We start from the raw sequence: 11,597 nt of genomic DNA on the forward strand, positions 1-11,597 counted from the left end.
ATATTTACCTCACATTCCTGAGGGGGAGGAGTCCTGATTTCTCAAGTTTGCCAATTTATATGATTTAATCATTCACATCATATCTATCTCAAGCATCAACTCAATATATGTACTAGTTAGTAAAATGTCTGAAATTTGCCCATGCGTGATGGAGGAAGGTCATTGGCTAATAAAGGAACTGCCTTGGCCCATTTCATTGGTTAGAAGATAGGTGGGAGGAGTAAACAGAACAGAATGCTGGGAGGAAGAGGAAGTGAGGTAAGACGCCTCAGACAGAGACGCCATGCTCCCAGCTCCCAGGCAGACGCAAGCAATGAAGCTCCGACCCAGGATGGACACAGGCTAGAATCTTCCCGGTAAGCGCACCTAGGGGCACTACACAGATGATTAGAAATGGGCTAAATTAATATGTGAGAATTAGCCAAGAAGAGGCTAGATAGAAGGGCCAAGCAGTGATTAAATGATTACAGTTTGTGTGTAATTATTTCAGGGCAAAAGCTAGCTGAGCAGGCGGCTAGGGTGTTGGGGACGCAGCCCCACCGCCGCTTCATATTACTACACATGCGTGTGTGTGTGTGTGTACGTGTGTGTGTTAATTACATGCATGAACGTGAGTGTGTGTGCCCCCTGTGATCACATGTGGAGGCCAGTGCAGCAGTTCCAATGTTTTGATCTAGCACTGTCTACCTTACTGCCGTGAAACAAAGACTCTCTCTGAATTGGAAGCTCCAGGTTTTGGGGTTTTGATGAGGCTGCCCAGCTCCACCCTTAACACTGGGCACACAGGCACTTACAGCCTGGTGTTTTCCGTGGGTGTTAGGGATGTGAACTAAGGTACTCAGGCTTGCAGAACAAGTACTGTTACTTGCTGAAGCCCAGCAGTTAGTTTTTGGGTTGCTTTGGTGCAAATTCATTGCAAACACTCAGAATAAACAACATGCTAAGCACTTAACCATATGCTTACCCTGTGGTCACTCTAAATGCTAGCGGCACATAAAAACTGTCAAAGCGGCAAGGGCAGAGACCGGCTTCAGCTATCTCCTGCTGTAGCCCGGGGAATTCATTTTCTAAGACCTCTTCTCGGCAAACATGAAAACATGAACTCATGGCCCCATTGCAGCAAAGAATTTCAGGATGAGCCAATGCGGAGCAGTCAGAGTTCACTGAATGTTTAACATAGGTCTTAAGCACAGGGGTCAGTAGAAAGGGGCCCTCAGGGAAAGAATACCACATATGGAAGTATGGGTTTGACTTCTCAAGGGAGAGTCAGGTCTCTAATATGCTATGTATACACACCTATGACTTTCTATGTTACAGTTTGATGCGTATAATTTTCAACAGTAATGTTTAAAAGTTGAGTAGAGTGACATTAGCTCGTATCCTCATTTCTCTTATTTAAAAGATTTTTGCTTTTACCTGAAATTGTGGAGTGGCATTATGAGGTGTGTTATTAAGATTTAGGCATGAGTATGCATTGCTAACAAGCTATAACCCAAGGTTACAAACATTCGTGCCCCGAGTGATCAGAGTCATCTGTGGTTTTTAACTTCCTCGTTGGCAGTGTGTTTTGGGGAAGTTTGCATTGTTTCCACAGGCACTTTTGATTTCCTAGTGCTCTTCAAGTTTTCTTGACTATCATCAGGGAAGGCAAACTAGGTCCCAGAGTCTCTCCATTGTCTCCTGGATTTCATTCCATCCTATCCTGACTCATGAAACATGTGACGTGACAGAGGTATAGACATGCTACATATGTACAGACCTGCAATCCTATCCTGACTCACGAAACATGTGACATGCTACATATATACGGACCTGCTGTTGTGCTCTCCTGTCGCTTTAAGGGACAAGCCACGCCCACTCCCATTACCTCTGACCTGCCTGCCGCCATCTTGGGCCCTTCCTTTTCTGCTTCCTTGACATGCGTGCTTTTTATTATAAGGAAGACCTGGGAAGGTTATGGTTTTGGTCCCTTTAAGAGACAAGCCACACCCATTCCCCTCCCCATCCGCTGTGGCAGGCTGATCTTCAGCTTCCGGCCTGAGCTTACTTCTCTCTTTTCCATCTTTCTCTTGGAGAGGCAGCTTCGCTTCTGCCTCTCTCCCCACTTCTCTGCTACCCCCTTCTCTGTCTCTTTCTCCTCTTCTCTCTCTCCCTCTCTCTCTGTCCCCCCCTTCACCCTTCCTCCTTCCATAACCCCATGAATAAACATTCAACCTCACCCTGCATGTTGTGTCTATCCACGTTTCTGTATTCTGCCCACCCGCCATGTGTCTCCCTGCCTGGAACTAGCCATTGCTCGGGGACCAGCAGCCGTCTCTGCCTGGGGCCCACTGCCTGCCGCCACATGGCCCGCCACCGCTTGGGCCTCCGCTCTGGGACCGGCAGCCATTTCTGCCTGAAACTGGCTGCTCCCAGGGCCCGCTGCCTGCCACCACATGGCCCGCTGCCACCATTTGGGACCTACAGCATTTCTGCTGCCTACTGCCACCAGGGATCTTGCAGCATTTTTTAAAAAAGAATAGCACCTGCAATCCTATCCTGACTCACGAAACATGTGATAGAGGTGTCTACATGATGCATATGAATGAACACACGATCCTCTACTTGATTCAAAGCTCTGCCTTTCGATACTCACTAAACGTATTTCTTGTCAAGTGCCATTTAGAACATAACCAAAGAATTCATAGGTCAAGTAAATTCTAAGATATGAAAGTCACTAGTGTTGCAGGACATTTGATCAAACTGTGAAGATGTATCTCTGTTGAATGTAACCTGCCTGAGGTACCTTCTGACTGATTTAATAAAGAGCTGGATGATCAATAGCTAGACAGAAGAGGATAGGTGGGACTTCTGGAAAGAAGTAAGAACTCAGGGAAGAATCGGGTATGTGGGATTCACCAGCTAGCCACGGAGAAGTCGGGCATATGATACATAGAAGAGGTAATGAGCCACACGGCAGAACATAGATTAACATAAACAGGTTAATTAAAGTTTTCAGAGCTAGTTGAGAACAAGTCTAAGCTAAGGCCAAGCTTTCATACTTAAAGAGAAAATCTAAATTAACAAATTGCTTAATAGATGATTAAAAAGTACTCTCTTGTGAACAAGTGGTTTCTAAGGTTCTGGGTGGATAAAAGAGCTAGGAAATAGAGGTGACATCACAGCTGAGATTTGGACAAAAGGCAGAAACTCCTCCTGAGAGAAGGAACACACCATTAATTACCTATGTAAGAAGATTATAGGTTCACATTGTATAAGAATAATAATCATTCGTCAAACAATTATGGGACCAAGGGTTCTCTACTGAAAAGGAGGCAACTTTATCTTCCCCAGGGTGAGGGAAGCAATTGGCAATGTCAGGGATATTCTGGAAAGAATCTAGGAGCAGAAAATGTTATTGATATTTGGTGTGCAGAAGCCAAAGATGCTGCTGAATATCCCATGATGACAGAACACTATCAACCAATCAATACAAAGCCAAAAGGTCAGAACAACCTTTGTACCATACACAAGCATTTCTACACACACAGAACATACAGTTGAATAATGTCATTAGAACCACTGAAGACCCCCACCTGGTTCTCCCAATCACCAGGCTCTGCATCTATCTGCGAGAGGTCTTTGACTCTACTTACATCGCAATTATTTATGTGCCTGCCTGCGCAGTTTGTAGAATTCATAAGTACTTCCTAAGTGTTCTGCTTGTCTTAAATTTTCTACAGATCAAATTAGATGAATATAAAATACTTTTGTTAGATATTCTTTTAACTCTTTATTTGATAAAGGAAAACATTTAATTGGGGTGGCTCAGTTACAGTTCAGAGTTTTAGTCCTTTGTCAGCATGGCAAGGAGCATGGTGCATGCAGGCAGACAGCATGCAGGCAGATACAGTTTGGGCTACATCTTGATCAGAAGGCAAAAAGAAGAGGTCTTTTTAAGCTTTAAAAATATTTCTATTAACTCTTTGAGACTCTATTCAAAGTATTTTGACGATGTTCACCCATTCCCCTATTCCTCCAAGATCTCCTCCCCTTCCTTAACCAATCAACTATGAGTCATCTTCTCTACGGTTGGGTGTAGGACTATGCACTGGAATTTAATGCACCTACTAGGCACTATATCCTTAAAGAACACTGAGTGTCCCTCTCCCTGCAGGTATCATTTGCCACTAATAGTAGTGAAAGAATAAAAGACCCCTACCTAGTAGCATTAAGTTAGCAGCAATAACGAGCCCAGCCGCCCCCCCCCATAACCCACAGCTGGCCGGCTCTCATGAGAAACATCCTGTCCGCTTGAGACCCTCAGGACCCTCTCAGGACCTGCAGCTAGCCGGCTCTCATGAGAACATCCCGTTTGTCTAGGGGAAACAGGAAGCCTATAGCCAGCACATGTGCCCAACTTAGGATATATCAACAATTCACAGGAGAAACAATTCCCCCTACGGAAGATCCCAGCTTAGCTGCTGTAACGTCATTTCACGCGGCTTTTGACGAACAATGTAAATGCAGAGTGAGGTCAGGGTTCCTGGCTGCAAGGCAGAATATAGAATCAATTAACAGGAAGCCTGTTGCCATACATCTGGGCTGGGAAAGGAAGAACCAAGAAAAACAGGACCCCATACATCTATTCTGGGAAAGGAAGAACCACCTGTGCCCCTTGCCCATTCCAGCTGACCAATAACCATGCATTTGCTTCTGTAATCTGCTTCTGCTACCCTCTTTCCTATAAAAAGACTTTCCCCCAGTCTGCAGGCGCGCAAGCCCTACGAAAGACTTGCTGCCCACAGGTACCTGTGCTACTCAATAAACCTCCTGTTAATTGCATCCTGTGGCCTGGTCTCGGAGTGTCCTGGTTCTGGGGTCTTCATCAGAGAGGAAGGTCCTCTCTGGGGATCTTTCAGTAGCTCTTCGATCAGAAGGAGGACTTTTTACACCATATCCCTGCTATTGAGAGCCAAGCCAACCCAAGGCTTTCTCAGCGGCCCTGGTGAAAACACAAAAGGAATCTAGTTCTGTGTCCTTGCCCAGGGCAGACTTGGCAAGATGCACCCTGGGGCTGGGACCGTGACCTCAGTAAACTTAAGGTTTTATTTCCTGTGAACTTGGCTTTCCCCCTGAAGAAACTGGCCTTATCAGCCCCAAGGCCTTTGTGTGCTCCAGTTCCCCATTCTAAGTTCCTCTTGTGCAGCGTCTGTTGATTAGCCTCTTGCTAACTTCATTCCATTGTTTGATAGCTTTCCACTGAATTTGACCCTTTACAACCCCCACCCAAGCTTCACTGTCTAAAACAGTATATATGAAGCTGTACTTCTTAATAAATTGGCTTGGTATAACACACAGCTTGTGCAAGCTCCCCTGATCCTACCCATTCTGTCATGTTTATCTCGGATCTCCTGGTCCATCCTCCTCAGGACCCTGGCAGGAGCGAATGACCTACTGGTCCAGGTCACCCCTCCATATTGGAATTTTGTCTGGCTTGAGCTTCTGCAGGTCTTATGTATGCAGTCACGGTTGCTGTCTGTTCATATGTGCAACTTCCCTGTTATGTCCAGGAAACACGGTTTCACTGTAGTTATCTATTGTACCTGACTCTTACAATCTTTCTGCTCACTCTTTTGCAGTGATCCCTAGATGTTCCACTTAGGGACTAACATCATAATGTCTGCCTCTTGACCAACTGTGGATCTCTATATTAATCGCCATCTGCTGTAAAAAGAAGCATCTCTGGTGAGGTTTGCGTGAGGCACTAATCTATGAGTATAGCCATAGGCCATTAGTAGTCAGTTTAACAGTACGTCCATTTAGCAGACAAATGGTAGTAGGTTCTCTCCTACAGCTTATCACCTAGCCAGTCCCAGATCCCTTTTATTTTAATTGAAAATGTATACAATATATTTTGATCATGGTCTCCCTTCTCCCTTTTCCTTCCAGACCCTCCCTGTCTCCCCACCTACCTAACTCCACACTTTTTTCTCTCTCTTTCGAAAACAAACAAACCAAAGAAAATAAACAACCGTACAAAGTTCTGATGCTTTCTGAAACTGGAACTTGACCCCATCCTTTAATTACATTTGTAACAGCTTTCTGTTGTTGCCGGTTTCCTCCATGGTTTAAGATTTTCTTTAGTTCCTTTTCACAAATTGGAAGATTAGCTGGGTGGGATCTTGCCCTAAGGTTACCACTCCCTTTATTCCATTTTGAAACAGGCCTTTCTTTTAACTTTTTATCTCCTTGAGCACTGGACTTGCTTCTCATTAGGAAAAAAATCCTAAAAACAAGTTGTTCCACCAGCACAAAGAAATCCAATTAGTACGGATTAAACCAAATTAAAATGCCCATTGCTTCACTAAATACAGCATTGAGCGCATGGCAGGGAGACAGGAAAGCAGGGAGCACTTGCAAAGCGGGAACCCCATGTTCCTCCTCTGAGAGCCCACTTAAATACCCCGTGGGAGTGGTCCTCCAGACCAGTGCAACTCCCAGGCTAGGCAGCTGGGATGGATGCCAGAGGCTAGGGTTATGCTCCCAACTTAAGACTTCGTACATTGTATTTCCTGTGCATTTTGTCTTTCTTTTTGTCCTGTTTGCTCTTTTTCATTGCAGATCTACATAAGAGTGATCACTAATAACCACCTGAGAGTAAATACTAAGCTGTCTGGAAATCCTCGGCCAGCATCATTAACCCAAACCTCTTCAATTTAGCCTCCAGCAAATTTTTAGGACAAGGGCCAAAAGCAGCCACAGTCTTTGCCAAAATATCATAAGAACGGCTTCGAGCCCACTTACTAATAGTTTTCACTTCTGAAAACTCTGGACCTGGGTTCCCACGGTTCACATCACCGTCCGCACCACTCTCCAAGTTACTACTGCTGCCCATCAAGCCCCACTGAAAGCCCTCAGCCACTTTTCAAGTTCAAAGGCCCCAAGTCCACATTCTGCCAATAAGCAGCATGGTTAGATCCTTCACAGCAATACCCAACTCCTGGTACTGAAAGACCCTCTGCCCCCCCCCCCCCCCACCCGCAGCTGGCCTGCTCCCATGAGAACATCCTGTTCGCTTGAGAACCCTCTCAGGACCTGCAGCTAGCCGGGCTCTCATGAGAACATCCCGTTTGCTTAGGGAAACAGGATGCCTATAGTCAGCACATATGCCCAACTTAGAATATCAGCAATTCACAAAAGAAACAATTCCCCCTATGAAAGATCCCAGCTTAGCTGCTGTAACGTCATTTCACAAGGCTTTTGACGAACAAATGTAAGTGCAGAGTGAGGTCAGGGTTCCTGGCTGCAAAGCAGGATATCTGTATCTATAGAATAGGACAGGTCATCAATTAACAGGAAGTCTGTTGCCATACATCTATGCTGGGAAAGGAAGAACCAAAAGGAAAACAGGATATCTGATCCCATACATCTGTTCTGGGAAAGGAAAAACCACCTATGCCCCTTGCCCCATTCCAACTGACCACTAACCACGCATTTGCTTCTGTAATCTGCTTCTGCTGCCCTCTTTGCTATAAAAAGACCTTCCCCCAGTCTGCAGGCGCGCAAGTCCTCCGAAAGACTTGCTGCCGCAGATACCTGTGTTTACTCAATAAAACCTCTTGCTAATTGCATCCTGTGGCCTGGTCTCAGAGTGTCCTGGTTCTGGGGTCTTCATCAGAGAGGAAAGGTACTCTCTGAGGATCTTTCAGTACCAACTTCTGTCTTAGTGTTCTATTGTTATGAAGAGATGTCATGACCAAGGAAACTCAAGGAAAGCATTTAATTGGTGGCTTGCTACAATTTCAGAGGTTTAGTCCACTATCTTTATGGTGGGGAGCATGGCCACACACAGGCAGACATGGTGCTGAAGTAATAGCTGAGAATGCTACATCCTGATCCTCGTGTGGCAGGCAGATAGAAAAACACAGTATCTCATATGGATTTTGAAAACTAAAAGCTCACGCTAAGTGACCCAGTCCCTCCAACAAGGTCACACCTTCTAATCCTTCCCATCAGTCCACCAACTACAGGGCCATTCTCATTCAAACTACCCCACTGAATACTTTTTCAGGGACTTATAAGGGTTCTTTAAATAGTCTTAAACTTAGTTCTTTGAGCGACACATAGATTATTTAGTAACTTTCATGGCATCACTGTGATTAGTAAAGTTTGTAAAGCTTTTAATAAAGTCACCTTCATTTTTCTTCTCATCAGTGTCATTAGCACATTGTTAAGAATTATTTCTGCTAGCATTAGGTCACAAATATATTTTTCTGAATTATCATCTAAAAGCTTTAAATTGATGCCTTTAATATTTTTACCTTTATTCACCTTAAATGTTTCTTTTTTTGAAAATATGCTATATGGCTTTATATATGTGCTCAGTTGTCCCTGGAACACTTGATGAATGATCTCAACTTTCCCTAGCCTAGAATGGTCAACTTTTCCTTTATTGAACTAGTGTATTTGTGCAGATGGAATATGCTTTCTGAGTTTCTACTGGTTTGCTGCATTTTTCTTCCATGCATTAGCACTGTTCTATCATTTATTTAACTAGTTACTTTACATTTGTGAAACAGTATCTTGCTTTGTAGCCCTGACGGGTCTGGAACTCACTCTGCAGTCCAGGTTGGCTTTGAATTTGTAGTAATCCTCTTGATTCTACGTTTTGAGTCTGGGTTAACTACACCCAGCTATTTTTATTACACATTCTTATAGATTTTGGAGATGTCTTATTATCTATCTTTGTGTGAGTTTCTAGACTATTCCTGTTGGTACTGTTAATATTACTCAATTTTTTTATTTTTTTTCACCACAGGGATATCATAATTTCTGTCATATTTTCTAGCAATCATTCTATTTTAAACTGCCATTTTAAATAATTCCTTTAATGTTTTTTCTAATTTACTTTCTAGTACTTAAAAATACGATTTTTTGGAATGTAAATTTTGTATATACAATCATGGATAGATGATTACTGTTTTCTTTCCTTCTAACAGCTGAGCCTTGGTGGCTGAAAGAGCTCTAGAATGGTCCCTGAACTTCCTATTGCACATTAGCCCCTCCCTAGGTGTGGGCAGGGCTATAGGCTTAATGAGGTAGCATCCTGCATATGGCAATGGTGAAGGTATTCAGTTGCTATGGAGTCCAATTATTTGATTTTTAATTTATCAAAATGTAATTTATTGGTTGGGAATGCAGATTCGTGGTAGAGTAGTTGCCTAGCATATGCAATGCCCTGGTACAATCCCTAACACACACACACACACACACACACACACACACACACACACACGTGAACCAATGAATGAAAATTCAGCTTGTGCAGATAAGGTTTTGCACAATTTGAAGGGGGAGAGCGAGCAAGCACACACTGAATGGCCTAACCTCTAGCAGTTGAGGGCTTCAGTCCTCAGCTGCAGCAATCTGGCCACGATAGCAACCTTAAAGCTCAGGAAAGGGCCGTGAGAAACCTTGTACCTCATGAATGTTAGCAGAGAATCCTTCCTGCCACTTTGTGGCTTGCAGCCAAAGAAACTGAGCTAATTAAATAAATAATTTTTAACACACTAGGTTTGTGCTGATTTCCACACACATTTTGTACATGCTTTCTAAAATAATTTATTCAAATGAAATAATGAGGAACTTATATCTTCTTTTCCTTTTTTAATACAGCATAATTTTTATTCTACCCTTTAAGACAGATAATGCGAAATTAACTAGAAAGAGCAGAAGTGGTGTTATATTACAGGCTTTTGTTGTTTTCTTTTGTGGTAGTGTTGGTTCTGTGTTTGTTGTAAAATGTGGGATTTTTTTTATAAATACTTGTTATTTATAAAAAACATTAAAAAAAAAACCAGGAACGTTCCATTCTTTCTAGTTTCCAGAGAACTTTTTGCCAGGAATGGATGTGGTTTTTTTGTTTGGTTTGTTTGTTTGTTTGTTTGTTTAATCAAACACTTTTTTGTACCTTTTAAAATAAAGTGACTTTTTTTTCTTTGAAATGTACAATATGTTAAGTTAGAGATACTTATATTCTAACATTGAAGAAACTGTTTATTTTGGAGGCAAGGGTGGGATTAGCAAGCTAGTCATAGTATTGTATCCTTATGAGTTTTAATGTTCTTTGACAATATGGGCGGAAGATGTTTTTCATCTGTGCTAATTTCTAAAGACAATGCACCTGTCTGTAACTTTTTCTTTCTTTCTGTTTTAACATCAAGAATATGTTCATTGTATAAAGTAACTTCTCTGCATGGCGTGGCAGTGCCTATAGGTCTGTCTCTCACCCACCACTGCCACATGGCTCCCTGCTGGGGACTAGCCACCTTCGGAGACCTGCTGCATGGTCTGGGACTGGCTGCTCTCGGGTCTCCCTGCCCCTTGCCTGCCACCACATGACTCGCTGCCTGCCACCACTTGGGGACCTGCAGCATTTCTGTTGCAGGGATTCAGCAGCAATTTTTAATTTTTCCATTACATCATATATGGTTTGTGAATGAGTGCTACTTAGTTAGGTATTAAAGCTTAGATTTTTGTGTTCATGATTCACAGGGAAGTACAACCATATGGTTCTACTATGGACACCACCCTCCAAAGTAAAGTTCAGTAACCAAACTTATATCTCTTGTATTGCGAAACGAACTTTTAGAGAGAGAGAGAGAGAGAGAGAGAGAGAGAGAGAGAGAGAGAGAGAGAGATCTTGAGAATAGCTTTCTGTTTCCCCCTCACAAGCATGTATGTGTACATATGTGTGTGTGTGCACTCTCGAACACAACCCTCGGGCTGGAGAGATGGCTCAGAGGTTGAGAGCACTGACTGCTCTTCCAGAGGTCCTGGGTTCGGTTCCCAGCAACCACATGTTGGCTCACGGCCATCTGTAGTGAGACTTGGTGCCCTCTTCTTGACAACAAGCATATAAACAGGCAGAACACTATATACATAATAAATAAATAAATATAAATAAATAAAAGAAACCACAACCCTGTCCCCCACATGCCTACACCTGTAGAACATAAACTCATTTCCTCTTTTCCCAAATCCAGCCTCCTGCACCTCTGTTTTTTTTTTTTTTCACCAAGAGCTCTCAAATCTAGAAACCCACTCAAGAGTAGGAGGGGAAAAATAACTTTTCTTAGCAAAGCAAGAAGTCTCCTCTACAGGTCTGAGCATTTATACATGTTGCTAGATCACATCCTTTAAAAAGACAAATTGTAACATGCCAACAGGAGCATGTGTTTGTACATATTTGTCCATTTCTAAGAAGGGCTTGATCCTTGATTGGTTCTTTTCCTTTAATATTATGCTATGCTGGCTACTTTTATATCAACTTGACACCTCTAGAGTCATTTGGGAAGAGGGACCTCAACTGAGAAAATGCTTCCATCAGACCGGCCTGTGAGCAGGCCCTTATTACACTCATTTCCTTGATTGATGATTAATGCAGGAAGAGCCAGTCCACTGTGGGAGGTGCCACCCCTGGGCTGCCACTCCTGGGATGCTGGTGTGTTCAGTGCAAACCAGGCTGAGCAAGCTATGATGAGCAAGGCAGTCAGCAACATTCATTCATGGTTTCTGCTACAGTTCCTTCCCTTCTTGAGTTCCTGTCCTATTTT

Source organism: Microtus pennsylvanicus, chromosome 2 (assembly GCF_037038515.1).
Source record: "Microtus pennsylvanicus isolate mMicPen1 chromosome 2, mMicPen1.hap1, whole genome shotgun sequence".
Lineage (NCBI taxonomy): Eukaryota > Metazoa > Chordata > Mammalia > Rodentia > Cricetidae > Microtus > Microtus pennsylvanicus.